Source organism: Telmatherina bonti (genome assembly GCF_933228915.1).
Source record: "Telmatherina bonti genome assembly, chromosome: 9".
NCBI lineage: Eukaryota > Metazoa > Chordata > Actinopteri > Atheriniformes > Telmatherinidae > Telmatherina > Telmatherina bonti.
The window spans coordinates 22,834,301-22,845,256 of record NC_136627.1 but is presented as its reverse complement, the minus strand read 5'-3'; positions in this window follow the sequence as shown (position 1 = coordinate 22,845,256).

The following is a 10,956-nucleotide window of genomic DNA, read 5'->3' as shown; positions in this document are numbered from 1 at the left end:
TTCATGAACTACGTTAATTTATCTTTGCTCCTTGGCAACTCAGTACAGTTCTGCTCTGAAATGACAAATGGATGAAAGGAGATTAGCGTGCGCATCACATACCGAGTGTGCTTTAGATTGCTTACGGGAATATAACATACTGTGTGCAGAAAATTCCAACTGCAAAAGTCTAACATTTCAATGCAATTTATATCTGTTAGAGCGTGAACCTCATGGACTTTTAATTTGAAAAGACATAGGGAGGGGAAGCATCTGTACATTTTAAGATGATATCTGCAAGTCCTTGACAATAAAAAAAAAAAAGGCCATTATGAAAAGGCAAGACCCCTCCCAACAGCGCCAAAGAGCCAGAATACCGTGTCTGAATGGGTGGGACTTCCCAGCAACAGGTTAGTGACAGGTGTGTCAGGTTCAGTCTCTCTTTGTCACCCTGGACTTAGAGCAGCTGAAATGAACTGAACTTTGAGCTAGTTAATGATAAGCGTGAACCTGAACAACACTAGTTTAGGGCACCAATAGGTGTGTAACTAAGGACCTCGAGGAGATTGACCAGGTTTACTTGGATTTTATTCACAATAGTGGAAAACAGCAATAATCTCACAAGGAAGGCCAAAGCAGGATATTTCTTGCCAGTCCAGATCAAGGTCAGGTAATTCAGAGTCGGGAAGAAAGGAAGGTCCAGCGTTGCAGGCACCAGGTCCAGCGTTGTGTTGTGTGGAGCAGGGGTTTCAGAAGCTGAGAGTTGATAGGCTGCGGTTGTGGAGGATCCGTAATCTGGGGAGCAGCTGCGGAGAAGCCTGCCAGGAGTGGGTTTGTCTCCAGCATAACCATCTGCAGGTGTAACAAGGTTACACAAGCAGTTCTACTGACTTCAACTTCATTATTTTCTATGTTCATGTAATTAAAGAGGGACAATATGATTTAATGTAGTTCAAATAGAGTGGATTAAACTTTGTAAAGGGTCAGCATTATGACCCTTTGGGACTATGTTTACAGGTAACACAGCACATGCATACATAGCATAAAAAGCCAGCTGGACAAATTCAGAAATAAATATCAACACCACTTGCACACAAAAGCTTTCATATACCCACTTTGGTATTAAATGATCAGATTTCTTTCCAATGAATTGTATAATTTAATATTCCTAGCTTTACGATAAAGCTGAACTAGACAGATTTAATTTGATATTATCCAATTGTTTTCAGTCTCCTGACACACAGGTAGTCAGCAGGAGGACCGACTGAGCCGCTCTGAGCTAAATTAGCTTCTGGATTATTGGGGTGGCTGTAGCTCAGAAGGAAGAGCAGTTGTCCTTCAACTGGTAAGTTGGGGGATCAATTCCAGGCTTCCCCTGAAATGCCGAAGTGTCCTAGGGCAAGACACTGAACCCCAAACTGCCCCCCGATGTGCCTATCGGGGTATGAGTGTGTTGAGTGAGTGTGTGTGTGAATGGGTGAATGTGACAAGTAGTGTAAAGCGCTTTGAGTGGTCTGTATGACTAGAAAAGTGCTATAGAAGTACAAGTCCATTTACCATTCTTTTTTTCTTTTTATAAACCTGCTCTCCCCTGTTCGTTTACATAACACACATTCTACTTGTAGTAAGAGTCAGTCACTATCATTATATATTCTCCACACTGTCACTGCTCTGTTGATTCAAAGTCGGCGGGGGACCATCTTCTGGCTCTGGGCACCAAGCATTTGCCTGGTTTGACTGTTGGCAAGCAACGCCGCGGATGATGGATGAGGAGACCATTACGGGGGACAACACAAATGGGGAGAGTAAAAACAGAAACGCAAACAATTAAAAGTTATTGTCGTTAATAAAAATTTATTTCTTTTATACCAGTGTTATTACTCTTACTATATCTTAAAGGGACAATAATCAGAAACTGATCATTTCAGAAACCCCAGTACAGGGATCTTCATGATACATTATCTTTGCTCATGCATGCATCGCTTTATTTATGTGCATTTTGGTCACTGTCAAAATTAAAAGAGCTGTGACTTTCAAATATTCAAGTGCACCCTCTTTTGGAACTAAAGAAACCAGATAGAGAAAACCGCTGCTGGGAAGTCAACACCTATTTCCAAAGTGCAGCACTCTTCCAGAGCTAACAGGGTACAATTTGCCTCAGAGCTGGATCTTCTTCTACTGTAAGTAACAACATGAATGTTATAAAATACTATGGCATGTTTCACAAACTGGTGATATTTTTTTGCTCAGGGTTTTTGCATGTTCAGGTAAGAGGAAGAGGGAGGTGTGGCTCAGGACACATCCCTTCACACTTTACTGCTTTTTACACTCAGTTAAGTTGCTGTTATATGTTATAAGTTAAATGAATCTCAAATAATTTAGCTGTCAGTTCATATACTCTTATGTACATACTGTAGAGCATGCAGCATTTTTTAAATAAAAAATATCATCCAATAGACAGATATACTTCTGTTTTCTCTTTGGATGCACTTCTGAAATATGTCAACTTCAGTAGTATTCAGTAGCATCTGCTTCTGTCTTCTCCAGCTCTGCACAGCGTTGCACCAACAGACCCTGGAAGAAGCATCTCAAGGAAATTTAAAACCTGCCTGGGATCTAAAATGGCACAAAAACATCTCAGTGAGGTTTTCATCATAAGCATCAACCACATTGGCCCTGAAACAGCTGTAATTTGATAACATTATATGACAGTATCCAGATAAAATCCAGACAAGTATTTTAAAGTTTTTAGTGCTTCATTACACTCAACATGCCTACAGTTTCCTTTGTAGAAGTACTTGTAAATATCTGTGAATGAAATTTGCAGTTTGTAGTTTAAATTGCTTTGAGAGGTAAAAAAAAAAAAAAGAGAATGTTAAACACACATCACTCAAAGTTATAGCTTTAAAGATAGCAGAAAAAAAACTATTTTAATTTAAAAGAATGTAACGACAATGTCTTACTCTGCTTTGTGTAAAATCTTTAGTCTCTTTATAAACTGTACATAAACAGGGTATTATCAATTATTTCTTTAACATTATAAATACATTTTCTTCGCTTATCCAAAGAATCCAAAATAAAAGGACTTCCACAGAATCTTATGGGTAATTGGAGGTTCTCTGTTTTTATCAGTCTTTTCTTTTGTATCAGAATGTCACTTAAACACATAACTAGGTGACATATTTGTCATGGTAAATCACACATCCTTAATAACTGTCATGCTGTATTTGTGATGCCTCAGCTGCAAGAATGTTGATGTGGTCTCTAGGGTCAAAAGCTGACAACAGACTGAAGGAGCTCACAGTGTGAGGATGGGTAGTTTGCCTTAGATACAGAGAACAAACACAGTCATAATGATGCTGAAAATCTAAAAATAAGCCACTTTAAAAAGCAGTTTACATTAAAAGTCTGCTGATTGACATATTAGTAAACTTCTGGTATCATAGCTACAGGGAAGCTGCTTGGGAATGAAAAAAATGAATCACAGCAAAGTAAACCAAGCAACCATTATTTAATTGTGACTAGACACAATAAATAAACAAATCAATCATCAATCAATCATGAGAAACAATTTTTTCTTGATCTGCTAATATTTTTTCTACATAACGAATAGTTGTTTCATTCACCGAAGTCATAATAAAATAAAAAAATTTACTAGACAACATTTATTTACCAAACATCTTCTGAATTATTCATTTCTTTAAATTTTATTAACCTATATTTAATTTAATTGGGCTAAAATTAGTCTGTACTTTTTTACAAAAAGAAATATGCATATTCCTTTATAAAACCACTCTATTGGATAATAAAAAGGTGAAAAAGGTTTTCTCATTAAGCTTAATATTCAACACATTTCATGCGTTCTTCTTTTATTGTACAGTGTCCATGAGTGGCCTGAAGAGCATACTGAAATAAAATGTATTATTTGTTTTGTCATTATGATGAACATAACAGAAGTTAGGCTGATATTTCACTCCAAATACTCCTCATGGCATCTCAATACTGTGTAAAAGGCATCAATAAACATCATACCTGCTGAATAATAGTAGCCTGCAGCCTCAAAAACCATTAATGTAAAGAGCTGACACACTGAAAAATGCCTTAATCGTTTACTAAAGTGTGTGTTATACAATAGCTGACCCACTCAAATACCACAAAGATTGAAGGAACACAACTACATAGAGGAAGCCATGCTCACAGGCCCTATTCAAAGAATATATTACTGGATGTGCTTGAGCACACTAGATCAAGAGATTAAACGTTTTCGCAAACTTATTGAACCCATGCTCAGCAGCCCTGAAAAGAGATCTTCAGTACTGGACCATGACATATCTGCCAACCCTCACACTAACCCACATGAAACAATGCTTCCCAACGAGAACCTGATGGTTCCACAAATAAAGAGTCTTTCACATTATCTGCTCTGTTCTAAATTTTCCAGCAATGAAGTGCGCTTAATCATGAAGAAAATTTCACTTCTGACACCAAAGTTGTGTAGAAATCAAAAGAAATTAATGAAACTCACGAACAATAATGACAACTAATTAACTTTATTCATACAAGGCCTTATAAGCAATCATCGTTACCTTATCAAGGTTTGATGACTATAAAAAGGGTGAAAGGTTTTATACTAACCTAGAGTCACCAAGACATACTGCAAGTTACATGGTTTTAGATGTAAAACAGACAAAAGCAGCAGACAAGGTATCTACTGCTGTTTGTCTTCTGACATTGACAGTAAAGCTATATTAAAGTTTTATGAAAACTTTTATGAAGAATAATCCTGGACTTGAATCTTGAGCCATAGCTACGAGTCATTCCAAGAAAATGAGCTCAAAATCAAATATTTAACTACCTAAAAGCCACCAAATTTACCCTGTAAACGGTTCTCCATTTCAGCTGGTCAGGTGCAGCACTATGATGCTTCTCCTGGGAACTGGAGAAATCAGAGAGCAAAAGGAGAAAGTGGAGCACATTAAACACAGCTAATGTGAATACCCAGAGAAAAAGAGATAGCTCATTTTGCCAAGAATGAGAATATGACTCTGATCTGCACCAGGAGAGCTCTTCAATCTCTCATTTCACTCCCAGTACAATTAGGAACACACCCTTCCGCTTATATACAGACCTCAAGCTTCTCACTTGATAGATTGTGTTAAGAGTTAGATTGATACTCTGCCAAAGGGGATAAATGATTACAAATGTCATGGGCCGCTCTTCACACATCTTCACAAAAGCCAAGAAAAGGCTAAGGAGAGGAGGAAAGAGAGTGGGCAGAGGAAAGTTTAACTTCTCTCAGCATTTTGCTTTTAGCATCGCAGTCAAGTCCAGTTCCAGGTCATATCCATTCAGTAGCATTTGTTTAGTTGTTTTCTCTCTTCAGGGCCACTTTGAAATAAAATAAGCTCAGAATTCTGAAGCTTTAGTTTCAATGTTTAACACTCTTTACCTGTCTTCAGCATTCAGGTTACTCATACCACTAATATGTAAAAGATGCAGTGTGCCATGCATATGACCAGATAAACTCATTGTCACTGGTCATTTGGAGAACCAGCTTACAGCATTTTGTGAAATGGATTTTGTGTATCAGGAATTATGTTCTCACTCTCATAGTCAGTTTTTGGTTTAGTTTAGCTCTATTGGTCTGATTAGTTTCTGGTTTTTTGTTGTCTCTGTTTTCTTCCCTGTTTTATTATGTAAGTTGATCCCTTTCTGTATTCTTCTCTGGTCATATCATGTTCAAATCTGAATGGAGGTGGGTTGGGCCAACATCTGACTGGCACTGTAGGCCCCAGCAGATCCTACAAATTCCAGAGAGAGGTCCAAGGTGACCAGAGAGTTTCAACCCAGAGTGTTCCTGAAGTGTTGCAACAGTGCAAAGCAAGACATCACTCATGAGAAACAAGTAACTTTTCCACAATATTGTCAATCAAGATCATTTTAGTTCCTGCTGTATATTTTTTGTACATTTCTCATGTTTCATCTCTAGAGAGCCTTTTATGTTACCTTGCAAAAGATCTGCATTGCCTTGCAACATGCTGCTTTCCTTTGAAAAACTCTTTTACATTCCCTCTGATGTCTGAACTGTATTTCTCAGAAAGTATCAGCCATTTGTTGTAGATTCTTTGTGGCCAGAGCATCAGGGAACACACCTTGAGCTACAGCTGGCTCAGGTACAAGTCTGAATTGTTGTTGTTAGACTTATAGAGGAGCTGTCTTTGCCTTACCAACCACTCAAGGCTCAGTAAGTCAGACTTTTGCTTTAGTTATAGATGGTGTGGTTTTGGTTGTGATTTGTGCTGTTACTGTGAATTAATTGTCTTGAAGCAACTATTCCTGAACTTCTGTAATGTATTGGAAATGCATCATTTGTGTGAGTTCATGTCTGCATGGAGAAATTATGACTTTATTGACTGGTGTTAATTGGAGCAGTTAGCTGTCACAGCACACTTGCTGAAGACAAATCCATATACATATTGATTCAACTTCAAATCCTGTCATAGACTGAGCAATAACCATGTCTCTACCACTACATCAACAGTCACAGCCAGGCAGAACAGCAGTCCTCGCAGCCTGTGGCTATACATTGTTGGAGTCTGACCTTTTTAAAAGATATTAAAAACATTATTTTAAGGTGTCACATCACCTCTCTTCTCCTTAGCATCAGTGTTTCCTTAAACTGAGACCAGAATATAGAACGGTACTGGACCAACCCAGCACCTCTTCATTTCAATCAGAGAGAATGCAAAAGAAAAAAAAAAAAACATGGCAGGGGAAGCAAAACCCAATATGATGTGATGCAAAAGTTAATCCAGCGTGATGCAAAATTGTTGCAATGGAGGGCAAAAGATAAGGAAAAAAAAAGCACATTATGTGTCACACTGCACCCGATGTGTTATTCATAAACTTATCCAATCCATTGACTGAGCTCCTGTCTTGCTTATCTTATGTCATGCCTTCCATATTCCCCCCTTTTGCCTTTTATATTTTCTCTGAATCTGTTTTTTGACCTTGGATCTTCCTCTCAGCCAATAGATTTTCAAAAATTGAATCAGTTCAAAAGGCCTACATGTCTGACTGTTGCTCGACATAACTAAAGCGCATGACTTTAAGATTTATTAGTAAATTTAAAAAGAGTGTTTGAAACATACATTTTCCCTGTAGCTGATACATATTTTGTCCAGTTTTTTTTTTTTTTTTTTTTTTTTTTTTTTAAAAACCTGGTTAAATCAGTCTTGGTCAAAGGAAAAAGGTGAGTGTGGGAGATGTGACATAGGAATGTAACAACCAGAGCCGTGATAAGGAAAGAGTTTTCATAAGATTTAGTGCAGTGTTTCTCAAGCCTGCCCTGTATGATTAAGAGGTTTCTAGACTTTAATGCACTTGGTTCAGTAGCAGGCGTGCAAAGTACTAAATGAGCATTTTCACTTATTCTTAATCAGGTGTGCAAAAGTCAGAAAAAACTAAAGAATGCAGGGAAGTGGTCCCTGAAGACCAGGACTGAGAAACACGGACTTAGAGGGATGTAATACAATGAATGTAATAATTTATTAAATGCTTGAATCATTACAAATACATGTTTTAAAAATTTCTCTTAAGTGAACTGCTCACTGTGTTATTAGTATCTATCTCGTCTGGTCCGGTTTGATGAGCACACTGATGGTTCACTCTGCTTCAAAGGATTTTTCCACACATCAAATTGTTATGGTGTGGCGGAATATTAGTTTCTTCTTTGTCTCGTCCCATTTTTCTTGATTTTCTTTCTTCTTATGCTTATTTCCCTGTCTGTATATGCTGGTGTCTGACAGAAATTTCTCATTCCACTTACCTGTGGTTCATCATTCCTCCAACAGTCTGTCAGACCGGAGGAGTAAACAGTAAAACAGCAGTGTCCCAACAAGAACAGTGAGATGCTTCCCCAACAACAAGCCCTGGATCACCAATGACCTGAAAAAGCTGCAAAACATCAAAAACAAAGCTTTCAGGAAGGGAGTCAGGAAAAAGAAACTTAAAACAGAGATTAAGATGTTCAAAGAAACCTGCAGGAAAAAGCAGAACAACATGTGGTTAGGAGTGAAAAAGATCACCAGCTTTAAGTTAAAAGAAGATCACGCTGATGGAAGTCTGGAACATGTTCCTCAATAAGTTCAGCTTTCCAGTCACACCACTACATTAACACAGCCTTAATACACGTTCTCTCCACATGAGAACATACTGTGACCTCCTCTGCCTCCACTTCTGGCCTGTCAGTCTGCTGCAGTCAGGTAAAGTTACAACTGGAGTGACTGAACCAGAACAAGGCCGCAGGTCCAGATGGTGCCAAAGTTCTGAAAACCTGCTCACAACAGCTGTTAAGTTCTGTTGCACCATCCCCAGTCAGAAACTAATTCCCATGCTGTTTAAAGCATCCTTCCAGTACATAAAAATCCCAACCATCTGAACCAAAAGACCACAGACCAGTCACCCTAACATCTCACATCATAAAAATCCTGGAGAGACCGATTTTGGCTAATTTTACATAAGCAGATAAACACCTTTCAGGACAGTTTGCATGTTGTGATGGAAGATGCAATAATCTGCCTGCTTCTGAGAGCCTACTGGACCAATCAGGTGGCTTTTGAGGATCATGTTCTTTGATTTCACAAGTGCTTTAGCTTAAATCCTCTGTTGTGTGAGAAGCTTCATAAACTCTGGGTGGATATCTCCACAACCACCTGGACTTATGATTACCTGACAAAGAGACCACAGTTTGTGAGACTGACAGTTTGTGTGTCTGATGGTGGTCAGCAGCACCGGGACACCATGATGGACTGTACTCTCACCATTTCTCTTCACACGGTACGTCTCAGGCTTCCAATACTCTGAGTTCTGTGATATGCAGAAATACTCTGGTGACTCTGTGGTGTGAGGTGTATCAGTGAAGAGCAAAAAGATGAGTACAGAGAACTGGCCAGTCAGTTTGTAAGATGGTGCGGCGCTCATGCAACTGGGATTGTGATTGTGCTGTTTTATTTATAAAGTTGTATAAAAATGTTGTGTCTGGGACACACATATTTTCAGCTTGTCGTCTTGAATGCAGCAGCTGTTGCGTTAGTTTAATGGCTGTGGGATTTTTTTTTGTCCTGGCGATGAGATCCTGAATTTATGCTGAATCATAGGAATAATTGGAAATACTTTTATGACCAAGACAACTCTCGAGGGCACATCAGTGTGTCTGTGACCACTGCTCCAGCTTGTTCGTGCTGAAGCATGAAAAATGAAGAATTCCACCTGATGTCCCCGTCCTCCTCTCCCTGAGCCGTCACCTTATCGTGGTGGAGGGGTTTGTGCGTCCCGAAGATCCTAGCAGCTATGTTGTCGGGGGCTTTATGCCCCTGGTAGGGTCACCCATGGCAAACAGGTGTCTAGGGGAGGGACCAGACCAAGCACGGCTCATAGACCCCTATGATGACGACCAACCTGGGCATGAATGTTCCCTTGCCCGGACGCGGGTTACCGGGACCCCCCTCTGGAGCCAGGCCTGGAGGCGGGGTACGAGAGCGAGCGTCTGGTGGCCTTCGCCCATGGGGCCCAGTCGGGCTCAGCCCGAAAGGGTTACATGGGCCCCACCTCCCGTGGGCTCACCATCTGCGGGAGGAGCCGTAGGGGTCAGGTGCAATGTGAGCTGGGCGGCAGCAAGGGGCGGGGACCCTGGCGGTCCGATGCCCGGCTGCAGAAGCTGGCTCTAGGGACGTGGAACGTCACCTCTCTGGTGGGGAAGGAGCCTGAGCTTGTGCGCGAGGTTGAGCGGTTCCGACTAGATATAGTTGGACTCACCTCGACGCATGGCTTTGGCTCTGGAACCAGTACCCTCGAGAGGGGCTGGACCTTCTTCCACTCTGGAGTTGCTCATGGTGAGAGGCGCCGAGCAGGTGTGGGCATTCTCATCAGCCCCCAGCTTGGTGCCTGCACGTTGGGGTTTACCCCGGTGGATGAAAGGGTAGTTTCCCTCCGCCTCCGGGTGGGGGGACGGGTCCTGACTGTTGTCTGTGCTTATGCACCGAACAGCAGTTCAGAGTACCCACCCTTTCTGGGGTCCTTGGAGGGAGTGCTGGAGGGTGCTCCTTCTGGGGACTCCATTGTTCTGCTGGGGGACTTCAATGCTCACGTGGGCAATGACAGTGAGACCTGGAGGGGAGTGATTGGGAGGCATGGTCCCCCCCCTCTGAACCCAAATGGTGTTTTGTTATTGGACTTCTGTGCTCGTCATGGATTGTCTATAACGAACACCATGTTCCAGCATAAGAGTGTCCATATGTACACCTGGCATCAGGATTCCCTGGGGCGCAGTTCAATGATCGACTTTGTAGTCGTATCGTCGGACCTGCGGCCACATGCCTTGGACACTTGGGTGAAGAGGGGGGCGGAGCTGTCAACTGATCACCACCTGGTGGTGAGTTGGCTCGGATGGTGGGGGAGGAAGCCGGTCAGAGCTGGCAGGCCCAAACGTGTTGTGAGGGTCTGCTGGGAACATCTGGTTGAGTCCCCTGTCAGAGCGAGCTTCAACTCCCACCTTCAGCAGAGCTTCGAACATGTCCCGGGTGAGGCGGGGGACATTGAGTCCGAATGGGCTGTGTTCCGTGCCTCTATTGCTGAGGCGGCCAGCCGGAGCTGTGGCTGCAAGGTCGTTGGTGCCTGTCGTGGCGGTAATCCCAGGACTCGTTGGTGGACACCAGCAGTGAGGGATGCCGTCAAGCTGAAGAAGGAGTCCTATCAGGCCTTCTTGGCCTGTGGGACTCTGGAGGCAGCTGATGGGTACCGACGGGTCAAGCGGCATGCGGCTTCGGCCGTTGCCGAGGCAAAAACTCGGGCATGGGAGGAGTTCGGCGAGGCCATGGAGAAAGACTTCCGGACGGCTTCGAGGAGATTCTGGTCCACCATCCGGCGGCTCAGGGGGGGGAAGCAGTGCTCCATCAATACTGTGTACAGTGGAGATGG